At 41.3% G+C, this 15,063-nt stretch overlaps 1 pseudogene; it reads right to left on the bottom strand.

Annotated features, from left to right (window-relative positions):
• The window catches only part of LOC147734788 (antiviral innate immune response effector IFIT1-like), a 29,981-nt pseudogene extending 15,902 nt beyond the window's left edge, over positions 1–14,079 (bottom strand).
• Positions 14,080–15,063: the final 984 nt, after the last annotated feature.

The raw sequence follows: 15,063 nt of genomic DNA, 5'->3' as shown, positions 1-15,063 counted from the left end.
ATTTGCATTGTACGCAGGTTCACTGAAACTCAACACGACAAACCGGTTTGCCATCCACTGACATATGACCCGCTGAGAGGGCCGACTGGAAATTGTTTACCGTTCGATAGGCTAAGCTGGGAAGGAAGCTAGAAAGTTGATAATCAAAGAGACGTGTGCCTTAGTGGGATCCACTTCCTGTTGAGAACACCAACTACACCATTGTTTCTGAGCTGATGAGTATGGCTTGTGGGTGATAGCTGACCATGCTTCGCAAATAAATCTGTTAGCGTCTCTTGAAACCCTGGGATCTTCTATCCGTCCCTGAAATGCGCCAGGCTACCAGAGGGATTTGCCCTGATTCTATCAATGGACGATGGGCTTTCAGAGGATCCAGCAACAGATTCCGCAGCTGTGGAAGAAGGATCGGCACCGCACAGAGCATCTCCACTAGTACTGGGAACCATACCAGCGTTCTCCAGAGTGGGACGTTGAGTTTGTGCCAGAACTCTGGGAATCATCATGAATGAAGGAAAGGCATAACACAGCGATGCCAGCTTTTCCTGCAGAAACGCATACATGGCCAGAGCCTCCAGATCCATACAGCAGCGGTAAAAGGCAGAAAGCTATCTTTTGAGGCGAGATGCGAACAGGTCTATTTGGCAGGGCCCCCAAAGATTGTTCAGTGACTGGAAAACCCGGGGGAGGAGTCTCCAGTCACTGATCAGGCCTTCATGTGGTCCAACCACCACAACATCTCCAACCTCTCCTCCTTGGAGAGCGGAATCTGTTCTGTGTACCCAAGGTCGTTTGGAGATGCCGAATCTGAAGCTGTTGGAACACTCAATAGTGAAGGGGACCCAGGTAGATTGCCTAAATTGAGGATTCTAGCAGCCGGATGACCCGTACTACATATTTCAAGTACACACTCTGCTTGCGCAAAATAAACCTCAACTCTCTCTTGATAGACCTGACTTACTGAGCTGGAAGGAGGAGCTGGCAACTCTGTGAGTTGATCAGAAAACTCAAAAACTTGATCGATTGAGCTTGAATTAAAATAGATTTTTGTGGATTTACAATAAATCAGAGACTGTTGATTTCCCATTAGAGATGGGTCATCACCAGTTGAGGGCAAAGAGCCATGATGATGATGTTGTCCAAGTATATGATCAGACAAACTCCCTGTGCTCTCAATGATTCCACTACTGGATGAAGGAGTTTCATGAAGCACCAAGGTGCTGACAAGAGGTCGAAGGAAAGGACTCGTACCAAACTCGCTGCCAGTGGAACTGTAGAAAACATTGATGAGGTGCTTAGTTGGGAACATACAGATACCCATCTTTCAGGTCCAGGCGGACCATCCAGACCCCCTTCTGAAGGAGGCTTTGCAGAAGATGGATGCTTTTCATCTTGAAAAATGCCGATATACTACCCATCCATTGAAATCCTTTCCATTTAAAACTAGCCTGGATCCACCCCCCTTCTTGACTAGTAAGATGCTTCTGATGAAGCCCCGGTGGTGAGGGTCTGTGGCCACTATGGACCCTTTCCTTAGCAGAGAATCTATCTCTTCAGGGATAAAGTCCTGATCTTGTTGGGAAAAATACATCTGGGGGGGGAACCCTGACTGGGGGAGTCGTAAATCTCTAGCTTGTACTCCTGCATCTTGCGAGATCATGTGGCAAGTGTGTATAAAAAACTGTATCCTGCCCCCAAACAGTACTTCTGCACACAGAATCAGTCTCACATGAATTTCTGGCATCCTGTCCTGCGGACTGCCCTGATTTCCTATGTATGTTCTCTTCCAGAATCTGTTTTTGGCCCAGTGGGTTGAGTAGGAGGAGTTATTATTGTAGTTGGTGTCCTAGTAGCCTCCTCGTTGGTGGTGGCATTGGCCACATAGTGGCACCTTGGCTGTAACCACGCCTGAACGACCGCCCACAGTATCGTCCGGCCCTGCTGAAAACCCTGCGGGAAGCTCATTTGAGGGATCCCTGAGCCTTATCCGACCCACTAAAGGGTGGCTCCAGCAACACTGACTCGCATCTTGTGGCTACATTTACGGGCTTTAGAAATATGAGAAAATTAATTGAAATTGTACTATGATGCAGATATTTCATTGATTTTTAAATAAAAAACTAAGCAATATCCAATTTACCAAGTGCTACTGGGTCCAATCAGTATCACTATCAGATCTGTGGGTGCACAAACATTTACTTACAAAGTACACCTAGAGCTCGGTCCAGGAGCCGTGTAGGTCCTAAAAGATTTAGGTTATCCCCATTGGACCTGTCTCTTCCTCTTCTTTTTTTTTTTTTGAAAATCTTTATTAACATGAAGGCATATGATGCATATATTATAATACAATCAAGCTTTTAGTCTTGTTTTTGTATATTCACATATCTGTAGGCCACAACATGTATTACGTATTCTAAATTCGTGACTTAATCTACCCCAACTATAACTTATGTATTCCTCTTCCTCTTCTTTGTGCATTTAGATTAGCTGTAAACATTCTCAATAAGAATGGCAGACCAGGAATAAACGTTTAATGTTCTACTTCAAGAATATTAATACAGAAATACATAGGCAGGACTATCAATTCAATATTAAAAAAGCAAATATCATAAGCTGCAGAAAGAACTCAGTAAAGTTGTACTGAAAATACAGCGTAGATTCACCTTCTAAGAAATGGAAAAGGTGAACCCCAAGCAGCGGAAAATCATGCCCCTTTATGGGACTTTACACAAAGTATTTCATATTTATACTACACAAATAAATGGTTCACATGGTATGCATCAAATGAGAACAATCTAGTAGAAACCTTTCTCTTTCAGAAACCAACCCATCCCGAACTGAGCATCAGGACGGGGAGGGCCACTGCTGTTGATTGGCAGCAGGGAGCTGTATGCTTAAGTTTAACATGTGCATGTCTCTTTGGCTGGCCATCTTGCCTTAAAAGTTGAGCAAACAGTGTGTCCTTTAGAAGAATGGGTCGTACCTTTCTTAGAGAAATCGAAATTCTTTGTCTCACGGTGAAGTATGATAGAATCTCTTTAGGGGATTGCCACTTGACCACTCGAATATCTATGAAGAGTATGGTGTTTTTATGAATTGTTATGAATGTGATGCCTGATATTTCTTGTATCTAGGTATTCCTATGTGTGCATTGATTGCGTCTATTTTTCCAGTTTATTATTAAATTACCTTTTTAGCAATAATGGAGCTCACCAGTTGTGGGGCGATGTCTCAAAACAAAATACTAAATATAGAGTTCTTAAAATTCGAACTGTACATGTCTATCCAATTGAATGAAATTTGCATAAACGGTACCTGATTCTGTGGACCTTATGAAAAGTACTAGGTTCTATATTGGACCTTTTGTATATCGAGTGTAAAATTGGAAATTATTGAACAGTCTACGAGGTTGTTGATTCTAAATTCAGTTTTTGTCTATAACAGATGGGCCACGGGTGTATTTCAAATGTGCTGTGTCTTCCCCACTCCCTTGGCGTGAGAGCCCTGATGAAGGTGCGCCCTTAGATCTGGGCCCCTGCACCGAAACGCGCGTTGGCGTTACGTGTTTCTGGGATCCTGCCTTATCGATCTGGACTCTCTAGCAGCTAGCTACGAAGACTACGCAGGATCCTATTCTTGTGTCACTCTGGGGATTACGTTGAGTAACTTGTATATAGTGTTTGGTGTATAAGGGAATGTTTGTGTGTGAATGAATGAGAAGATAGTGGATGTATGTTGAGAGGTTGATGTGGGGTCTTCATATTATGTGTATTTATTGATGTATGTTTTATGAATTGATGTATTATGTTATCAAATATCTTGGATAAAATGTGTGCAAACAAAATATGAGAAAAAGAAAATAAAGATTTTGTACATTTATACTTGAAGTTTATCCCGCCCTGTGACCTTTTTGTCGCCCTTTGGTGAGTTCCATGTTGTGCATTGAAATTATTGGACTCCTTATGGGCCATTGCTTGATCCGTTTGGGTGGACTTTTTCCCTTGCAGTAGTGTAATTTTCCCATTGACGTCTGCCCTATCCTTTTCAGGGGGCTCCTTTTGTATTGGTTGGCCATCTTGTGTCACCCAGCCAGACATGACTATTTTAAACCTCTCTAAACCAGCTGAGACAGCTGGGTTAGAGAAAGTACAGACCTCCTGTGCTTTTCAGAGCGACAAGAGAGGCAACTTCCTCCAATCCTGGTGCTGCTCCTATGCTGGTTAACAGCAGGAGAGGAGCACCAGGATTGGCTTAGGATTTGGGAGGATGCCTTGTGGAGAGAATACCAATAGAGGAGAATGTAACTCTCGCGTAGGAAAGTCAGATTATTGTATTGTATTTAATTTATTACATTTTTCTGTGCCATCCATTCTACCACCCTTAGTATATGCCAACTGCCTCCGCAAATCCCACACAGTGTTTGAAGTGAATTTATAAAGTCAGATATTTCTTTGACTTATTGCTTTATTTGCATCCAGGACAGCTCAGGAATGAATTCACCTTAACAATGCAGGCAGATAAAAACAAGCACCCCACTCTGCCCTGCGGCAGACAAGGGTTGTTGGTTTCATACCGTGCTAACTTTCAGGAATAGAAACCTGGTGCTAACTTTCGTTTCACCAGGAATAGAAACCTTGCACTTTGATAAGAAACGTCTCTGTGTGATTTCACTCCACTTGAGACAATCCTGTGCAAGTGTCAACTTTCAACCAAGAGGCAATGACTCAGACATTCCTTCACCTTTAGTAAACACATATAAGCAGGTGACGGGCGATACATCAACCTCCGATATAAGGCAGCTGCTAACTCACAATGCAAACGTAAGCAATCGGTGCCTGCTTCTTCGAATACAAAAAAATGCCAGCACTATTGCAAAGTCCTTGATTATGTACATAATCACAGTGTGTTAATATTCTCTTGTTCCCAGAATTAATCCTTCAGCGTCTCTGCTAATAATCTTGCAAATGATTAGAACAAGTACAAGGAGTCCAAGAACGGGTGGAGCATTAGAGACACATTACTATGACCCAAATACAGCACTGAACACATAGGCCAAAATGGCTAAACTGGCTTCCAGGCACTGATTGCTCATAATCTGTAAGTGAGCACTGTGAAGAAATAAAATGAAAACTCCTACTCATTCAAATCAAATCAAATCAAATAAAGCTTTATTCGGTTGTAGAGAAAACATCCATAAAAGCACAATATATTTACATCTGGATAAAAAGAGTGCGGTTAAAAAGGAAGTAAAATATCATAACAATGACAGATTTCTCCCATAGGAAAGTACTTTTAACTCCTGATATGGAAGCTACGACAATTGGAGTATAAGATGCTAATACACGTACACCGAATGAAACAATACAATCAACTTAGGAGCTTACAGGTTAAAAACTTCGAAATACCAAAGTTGATACAAAGGTGCAGCAGATTATGGGCAATGGCAAAACAGACCAACCTTGTTATCAAAGAAGAAACAGGCCATTATTTCTCTAGATACTGCCTATGCTTAACGGCCAATTTCAGGAAGTTTGCTATCGATTTGGCAAAAGGTTCAGCGTCTAGAAATTGAAGGGCAGGAAATGCCGGGCGACACCTGCGTAGGCACATGATTTTTAAAATGGGAATAAGCCACTATTTCCTCAAGTCCTGATAGAATTTGCAAAACAGTATTGTGTAGATCGTAGTTTGGGGGGAACTATCTTCACAAGGGCAAGGTTGAAGGAATTTTTCCCAGGTGTTCATTTTAAGGAAGGTGACCAGATGATGAAAAATGTGTAGTCTTAGCCTGGTTAGCAAGAGTCTTTCATAGCCTGAAAACTCAAAAGTTAAATAGGGCTGGACCGTCATGGATGTTTGAATTTGTAGTGAGTGTTGCATGGTGGCTTTGGAAACCTCACTAGACAGTCGTAGGGATTCAAGATGGGTCAAGCTAGCCTTTTTAAACCGCTTCCTTGATATTACTGCAATTGTGGAAGGAGAAATGTAATACTGTTGCATGCCAAGGTCGCTGAAGAATTGCCTAACATATGCTATCCAGGTGATTTTGTGAGCCTTGTCGAGGGAGATACAATCCTCAATGAATTCCCTGCAGAGAGAGGTTTCACTGGACGACCATATGCGGTGCCACAAAAGAAGGGGTTGGATCCTTATCATATCTGTTATGTAAGTCAATCCCAATTCCACGTGACATGCGTAGGTCGAAGTACCCTGCGGGACAGCTAGGAGGAATCTTAAAAAGTTGTTTTCCACCCTTTGCACCTCCTCAACCTTGGTAAATCCCCAAACCCCAGCCCCATATATTGCACTTGAAATACATTTTGCCCTATAGATTTCAAGGAGTTCTACCGTGGGGCGCCTGCCTAATTTAACCAAGGCAGCTGTTGTCCTCTTAAAAGTAAGTTTCCTTGATTTAATGTCAAACTTCCAGGAGCATTTGTGATCGAGCATTTGTGATCGAATACTACGCCCAAGTAAGGATACGTGATTGTGCTCTCCAGTTTTTGATTTTCAATATTGGGTGTGAGTTTGACTGCTGTGTTTTGTGTGCATTACACGAGTGGCACCTATATTATAACCACCACTGGTGCAAGAGCCATATCAGACACTATATTAGATCAGAGTATACAACATTCATTCAACTGTGATGCCTATAGCTCAGACTATGTCAGAGTGAATTCATGAAGGGCTGGTACCACAGCTGGGAAACAGCAGGAGGCAATCCCTGCTCTCTTCTTCTGACTTGTGCTGTGTTTCATGAAGGTGTTAGTCGTGAGGTATGAGTGCAGCCTGAGTCTGCATGAGAGATAACCTTTCCTCATTAAACTGATTGCTCCTAGAGGTTTGCAGCTGGAGTGATGTCAATGAGCGGCTTTACAAAGAACATTAATGCAAATTGCATATGGTGCAGCTGACATTCAGACTTAGAGAGACGTGAGACAGTCATTTATTCAACAGTGCTGTGTACCATGGACCTTGTATCAAGAAAAACTCTGTTATGTGGAATGTTTTTAGTTCACACTGCCTGGCGTTTACCCGTTGACAGTGATGGAAGCCTCCATATGTCAACAAAGGTGAGTGCTTAAAGTACAAGCTTCACTTGGTTGCATTTTGATCGGTTCCATGAAGCCCTTGCCTGCTTTCTCAGATGCTATCAGATTCTAATGTTCCCACCTACTTCTGTTGTTTTCGAGTCCCGAAATGGGAGCAGTATCATTGAAATAGGACTAAAGCAAGCAAGGAAAATCAACATACCATCATCTAAAAAAAGAACTATTGAGGCGTATCTGTTTCTGCATCTACTGTATTCTTTACAGAAGGCGGGTATGTCACTTGAGACCTCCTGTAATTGTTTGCTGGATGTGTAGGCAATGGCTCAGACACCTCCCCTTGGCTGACCGTTGACACCTGCATAGGATTGTCTCCATGGTAGTGGAAATCACACAGTGACGTGCCATGACTGCATTCATGGTTTCTATTCCTGAGAAACTAAAAGTTATCAGCGTATGAAACCAAGGTTCCCGTATCTGCCACAGGTGAACTAATCCCTGAGCTGTACTGGCTGCAAATAATGCAATAACTCAAAGAAATATTTGATTATATGAAATCACTTTGTGCGATCTCTTTTCCCTAATGTGTAGAGTTTAACATTCATCAAGCTTCTACGACAAGATCAAGCAACGGCAGTAGAATGGGAGAGAATCTGCGAATGTATTCTGTAGTAAAATGTTTCTTCTTGCTTGTTCTCATTTGATGCATGCCCTGAGAACCATGTATTTGTGTAGTCGATATATGAAATCCTTTGTCTAAAGTCCTATGAAAAGGGACGCTTTTCCTCTGTTTGGGATTCACCTTTTCCCTTTCTTAAAAAAGGTGAATCCTTGCTGGATTATCAGTATAACTTTCCTGGGTTCTTCCTGTAACTTATGATATTTGCTTTTATACTAATGAATTGATGGTTCAGTCTATGCATTTCTTTATTAATATTCTTGAATTAAAACTTTAAACTTTAGTCGTGGTCGCTCATTCTTAATGTGAATGTTTACAGCTAATCCAAATGCATACATTTTACGAAAAAGAGACTGGCCCACTGGGGAGAACATAAGTGCATTAGATACTATACCACCCATGGGCCAAGCAATCAGTGCATTTTGTAAGTAAATGAGACACAGGCTTGCACGCTGACAGACCTGTTAGAAGAGCTGATGGATCCGAATGGATCTGTCCGGTACTGATTGGACCTAGTTGGACATGGATATCGACCCGGCAGCATGTGAAAAGAAATCTGTGCTACTTACTTCGCCATTTGAACAATGTTGTTTAGTTTTGTTTTTTAAAACAAGTTAAAAAATATCTCCATCATAGTACCATTTCTGGTCCTCTTCCTCATATTTCTGAAGCCCATATGCCAAATGTGGCCACAAGATGTGAGTCGGTGTTAACGGAGTAGACCTCCAAATCTTTCCTCTGTGGTTTCTTCTCTGGGTCCACCCATGTGTACCCTATTCCCTCTTCCATTTAATCAAGATTTTACTCTGGCAATATTGCAAACATCGGGGAGTATTGTAGGTTTAAAGACTTCTCCATTAACCCTTTCTGTGCAGGCACTGTCTTAGCCAAACCCTCTCCTCTTTGTTCAAGCAATTTGTCCTCCATCAATGACAGGAGTTAAATTATATTCCTACACTTCATAATTTCCAGTTCAACTTCCTTATCTCTTCTTTTCTTGTGGCCAACCATTCTTAACTTTGTGTCTTGCTTTGTGCCCAAGGCCGAGCTCCCTCCTACCTTGGACTTGTCCTTCGACCAATCTATGGCCCTTTTGGACCATGTTGTCTGCCACAAGGCCCTGCCTTCCTGCCCTCCTCCTCTACCCCTCTCCTTCTGCTCTCACTCTCACTTCTGCACTCTGCCTTCTGTGTTCTTTTACTTTTACTTACTACTTTTGATATTCACAGAATGAATTTACTACTTTTGGTATTCACAGAAGTTAGGATTACAAACTTAAGACAGACTTAAGACAGACTTAAGTTAGGATTTTGACTTAAGTCTGTCTTAAGCCTGCCTGTCTTAAGTTTGTCTTAAGTTTGTCTTAAGTCTGTCTTAAGTCTGTCTTAAGTTTGTCTTAAGACAAACTTAAGACAAAATCCTAACTTCTGTGAATACCAAAAGTAGTAAGTTAATTCTGTGAATGCCAAAAGTAATAAGTGCATTCTGGGAATACCAAAATAGTAGTAAGTTTAGGATTGAGTCTTAAGTTCATTCTGTGAATCTGGCCCTCAGGGAGGGAGGCTACCAGCGGGGCACTTGCAAAAGGGTTGTGAATAGCAGAAAGCCATAACTTTGTGGATGTTCACCACGTGTGTCCTCAGACTTGCCCACCAACAAGCCCTTGTAAACAATTTGTTGGCACAGACTTTCTTGCACACTGGCTTACTGGAAGAACTTTTTGCATTTACAAATCTATTTAATAGTGTGAAATCTCATACTGTGAACCTGTAATGCGTATTTTCACTCACACAGTAATCTGTTAGTGCAACAAAGTACAACTTATGTGCACAAATACATTGGGCTTATTTACAAGGCCCTAGTGCCACTTTTGTGTCACTTTTCAAATGTTAAAATTGACGCAAAAGTGGAGCAGGGGGCGTGTAAATCTGCCCCATTGTGAACTGGGTCCTGTGTTATTAGCACACACTAGGTCACCTTATCAATTAAGCTGATTCTCATTGGTCTATTATTTCAAAAAACATTTCTTCTGCTCTATTTAGCCAAGCTTTTCCGTTTAGAATTTGGTTCTATGCACTCTGATCTGCTGTGGCCATACCTAACTGTAATGACGGCATCTTCTCTACTTTGTTGTTCCTACAAAATATCTCTTCCTTTCTAGATCCCTTGGAGGAGTTGTGAGAGATCCCTGTCCTCTTCCCTTCTGCCATCTCTCTCAAACATACAAATTATTTTTAACAACTCAGATTTACATTGATTTCCAGTCTTTGTTACACCCTCTACAAATACGTTGATTTCATCCTGTTTCTTATAGAGTAGAAATCGCTCGCAGCAGACATTAAAAGCTTCTTGACATTTCTCACTGGCATGAGGGAGCTCGCTCTCTATTCATACAAAGAAAAGTTTTGCAAAGATACAAAGTGGATCCAATGGAATCGCTCGTTTGTAAGCCTGGATCCCTGCTGATATAGCATTTTCTGATGCCACTCTATTTCCATTTACATTCTTTATGAGTTGTCTCTGATAGAAGTAGCCCATGTCTCTAAGAAGAAGAGAATAATCTCCATCCATGGAATTGGCTTGTAATAGAATGTCACAGAATCTTTTACAATCTTGTGGTAGAAAGACTTGTGCACTTTTCTCAGAACCGAGGAACGCAACTGTTTTTCACCACATCTTCTGCAAGTTCTTGTGCTTGATCGAAGTCTGAATCCTTAAGCAACAGAACCAGGTAGGCCCTACACTCATAATTGATTGGCTCTTGGTGGATGACTCCCTTAAGTTTGGAAATTGCTTTTTCTTTCAGTTCTCTGCCTGCATCACAGCGTGCGGCCACTGCATACAGTGCTATAGCCAGCCCCGCACAGAATTCCTCATTTTTAGGATTTTCTAACAATGCTGTCTGGAAACAGTTTGCTGCCCGCTCTCCGTATCGAAAACGAATCGCCATTAGGGACCAACCAATCATTCCACTAATCTCAGGAGTAGTTGGTGTAGATTGAGAGGGCTGAGAAAGAAACTGACTAATTGTGTCAGATTCGTCAAGGTATTGCTCTACCATACCATTGTTGCACAAATGATAGTCGATCCAGGCGTAGTTAACAATGAAAACCAACTTAAACCCTACCAAGTTGGTTTGTTGACCTTCTCCCAAAAACTCATCAGTTGTCCTAGTACTTTCAAGGGCGTCCTGGTATCTTCCTTCCCGCTGGTGTATATAGGCCTGGAGTGCGTAAAAGGTGGAACGGTTGTTGTAAGGCGTGTGTTGAAGTCTGAGGTTGAGACCCTCTTTCACGTGTTCTATATCAGTTTTGTCTCGCTCCTCAAGACTCCAGGTGAAGTGACACTGACGCTTCTCCAATATCTCCTTCAAAGACTTGGAACTGAAATGAAAAGAAAGGCAGGGAGAACATGTTATAAATCTTTCACTTCTTCGGAACAGTCAGCTGGACTTGTCAGCTTTGTGGTGATTCATTTCTATTCCGCAACCTGTGTGCAGCATTCTTTTTGCCTTTAAGTATGTGTATATGATTGTGAGTATGAGAGTGGGCGTTAAGAAGAAGGTTGGATTCAGTTGCTTGGAGCACTGGTAGGTGGTGAACTTTGAAAGAGATGGGGAGGGGGAGGCAAATACCTGATCCAATTGTTTGGAGCCACTGAGAGATGGATAGGAGTTCAAGAGAATTGGAGGGGAGGGAGAAAATGTTAAAAAAACGAAAAATATAAGCCAAAATATGCATTTTACTTCACACCTACAAAAATAAATAGATGAACAATCAATGCATATTCCAGGTATAAATAAAAGAGCGTTAATGGAATATTCCTCCATGGGAAAGAAAAATATTGGACCCGGTCAGTGCCTTTCACTGCATGATATCCCAAAGGCAGAGACCAAAACACAAATTGTTAACTTAATCTGGGTTTGAAAATTCCTACAATATATGAAGGATTAATTAATGAAATGGCATTTATATTCAGCGCATGCAAAAAACAGCTACTTTTGGAACAAAGTGACTTCTTGCTAAGCATCTTTTAGGATCATGCACCCTCAAACACCATTGTTGGGTTGAGCATTCGAGACCTCCTGTATATACTTTAGTATATACTTATATGTACTTTGTGGACTCGTGAGGTCATCCCTAGGACTTGCATGCTTCCGCTTAGAGACTGTTTTTTCTATTCAACTGCCTCTATTTAACTGTCTTAATATAAAAATATCAGTAAAGGTCAGTAAAATACCAAAATTGCTTTCTGCTGAGGGACTTTCTCTAGATTCCAGTCCATAGAAATTGTCTTCCATGAGCACCCGTAGACCTGGCGTGTCGCGCAGTTTGTTGCTTGCTTTCCCCCCATGTTAAAGTACAGCGGATGTTTCAGCACCCAGGCTAATGTGCTGCATAGCTAAATACATATAAGGTCCAAAAGGCGAAACTGATTGTAATGCAAATGCTTGTTAGATCTATCCTGCCTACCCCTTGAACATTATCAATCACATAGTTAAGTGCTATTGCTCTCTGTTGAGGGTGTCAAATTAAGTTATAAGGTGGTAATTGTTCATGATACAATTATGTGCTGGAGTCAAGGGCGTGATGAGGGGGAATAACAGTTGTTTGGTGGTGACATCTGTCAGTAGGGTGCGACTAGTTCAAGTGATCCCCAGTTACCCCCAATGCAGACATACATGCTTCGTATCTTTGTTTAAGGATGCTTCATGTCTTTGTTTAAGACTTCATCTTTATGCAGATGTCAGGCAACCAACAGGATTAAATGCCAGGCATCCGATTTACTAAGAACTTCCTAGTGGGTGCTAATATGAATAATAATAACCTTGAAAGGGAAAAGATGGAAAAATGCAGTTACGAAGTGCATATATTTTCAGGGGTAAAACATAACTGTATCCCTCCGGTTAGACATTTGAGAGAGACACAGTCACTAAGCACTCAATTAGTAAACAAACAACATATGTCTATAGCTTGATTTGTACACATGATGTGACAGAAATTGTAATCACTACTTTTACTTTGTGAAAAAGTTTGTTTCCAGAGTAGCCACGTGTATGTCAAATAGCTCTTTGTTTAATGTGGATGGTTCATGCTCAGTGAAAAATGCGGATATATTGGCACATGTTCGCTCCTCAGAACACCGATTTGTATTTTGGTGTCTGATTTTGGTCCCTACATGAACCCTGATTATCTTTTTAAAAATTACCTTCAAAAGATGCCTTTCATAAAGGAGAATAAAGATTTGAGACCCCTCATGACCGTAAGCAGTCTTTGCCATCTTCCTACAGTCTGCTGTGGTATGTTGGGTGAAAACTGATGGACTAAAATGCAGCCCGAGTAACTAGCATTGGATATATGCAAGCATTCCAACAACACCTTTGTGTTTTCTCCGGTGTGATGGATTAAGTTCTATAGTCAAGTCAAGTCAAACCACTTTATACGATTACTTAAAATCATAAAAGTATGCTATACATGTGCGAAAAACGTTAAAAATTGGTTAAAAATGTAATATACAAGATAAAAATACAGTACAAGTTCATTAAAACAACATTAACAGTCATTTCCAAATGTAAAGCAATTGATTGAGCTACAATGTCATTGTATTAAAAAGGTTGGATTTCTTGTGCGGCTTTCTGTCTGTCCCTCTTATTTCTTACTGACGCGACAAGAAAGCTAGCGACACAAAACATAGTTACTGGAAATTCCAACAGTTGTAAATACAATAAAGCAGGCTTACACTGGATAACATTCATTTTCTTTAGTAGAGGAAGGATAAACCTTTTCATGGCATCATGGTACAAATGGAAAAAAAACATAAAGTGCATAGTGTCTTGGGGGGAAAAATCGTCACATTTACACGGGGCGGCGTCTTCAGGTCTACTCCAGCCCTCCAAATCCCAGAGTACAGAGTGTATTTGGTTAAGCCAGAATTTTGTCAGTAGCCATCTATGAAAAGAATTTGTCACTATAGACAAATAAGGTGACATCGCTGATGACAAGGTAACATGGTTGTAAGTACAAGTCCTGTGCACACGTATCACGTACAAATACGTTCTTAAGTAAGAACCAAACAATTTTTAGAGAAAATTCAAATAAAATGGTCAAAGTCCAAATGTAGTTTGCATCGTCATTTATCGTGCAGTCTTGATCAGTACAAACAAAGATACAACAGTGCATATTCGTCAATGCCGATCTTCTAAGCAGATAAGTAAATCGAAGGGCAATGCCCATTTTATTTGTGTTTCCCTTGTTTCCAGGGTGTGCCTACTAGCTACCATCCCTCCTGAGACCCCTCATGTAAGCTCTCTTTCTTCTTGACAATTGGTCCCACTTTCCTCTGCAGCACCACCATTTGACGCATCACAGTGTGTTTTTTTTTAAGCTTTGACTAGAGTGCAAACTAGTTTTACGCACAAAGACCACTCAACGCCGTAGTTTGGCGTACAGGTTGAAAAAGCGCTAAAACCCTAATGTACCATCACGACTCGAGTGGCAGAATATGTAAACCACTTACGAAGATAAAGCTACAGCATTAATGCACCGGTATCTTACACGAATTAGCACATTCGTTTCGTGTTACCAACTCTTCTGTGTGCACAGAGAGGAGCACTGAGAGGGTAATTGTCACAAACATGCATGAATTGTAGGAAACATTTGCCATTCATCTGTTTGTTTGTGCCTTTTTTCCCCTCTCCTGCGGGTAATTGCTGGGGGCCGATAATTCATGAGTACCTTGCCTACAACCAGGTTTTTAATAATTTTTTCCTGTTTGTGTTTATTTTTCACATTATTACCACCAGGTTAGGGTGAGCCTTAGCGCCCTCATACCACCGGGGTCTACACTTTGGTCCTGACAAATGCCTAGGAAATAACACATACATAGGCAGAAACATGTTGACCTCACCAAGCAGGGCTTAGCTGATACATCGATTCAGCTTTTCAACTGCCCACTCCGTTTTTAACCGTGCCAGGTTGGCCTACTCATAAAAGTTTTTTAGGATACAACCTGATCACTTCTAACTCACTTCACCCATCATGTACAGAATCACTAACCAACTCCGCAGTAACTCTGGCGTCAAAGCACACCAGGTTGGTTTTAGACCTTCCTGGTGGGGCCCTATGATGAAGCATGTCACCAACCAAGTTGGTGAGTGAGGGCCTTCTAAAAGAATCTAATTTGATTCTTTTTTCATTTGTTCACTCCTCCTCCCGTTGAGAGGTACACTCTTTTGTTGATTTGATTGTCTCAGCTGGTTCTCCATCTTTTTTCCAGTTATATGCAATAGTGCTTGGAGTTTCTTTGGTCTTTCCCGTATCAGCATGTTTAAGTGCGAGA

The sequence above is a fragment of the Lissotriton vulgaris genome, chromosome 1_2 (assembly GCF_964263255.1).
Source record: "Lissotriton vulgaris chromosome 1_2, aLisVul1.2, whole genome shotgun sequence".
Classification (NCBI taxonomy): Eukaryota; Metazoa; Chordata; class Amphibia; order Caudata; family Salamandridae; genus Lissotriton; species Lissotriton vulgaris.
Note: the sequence above shows the minus strand (reverse complement) of the source record. Positions and strands in the feature narration are given on the sequence as shown.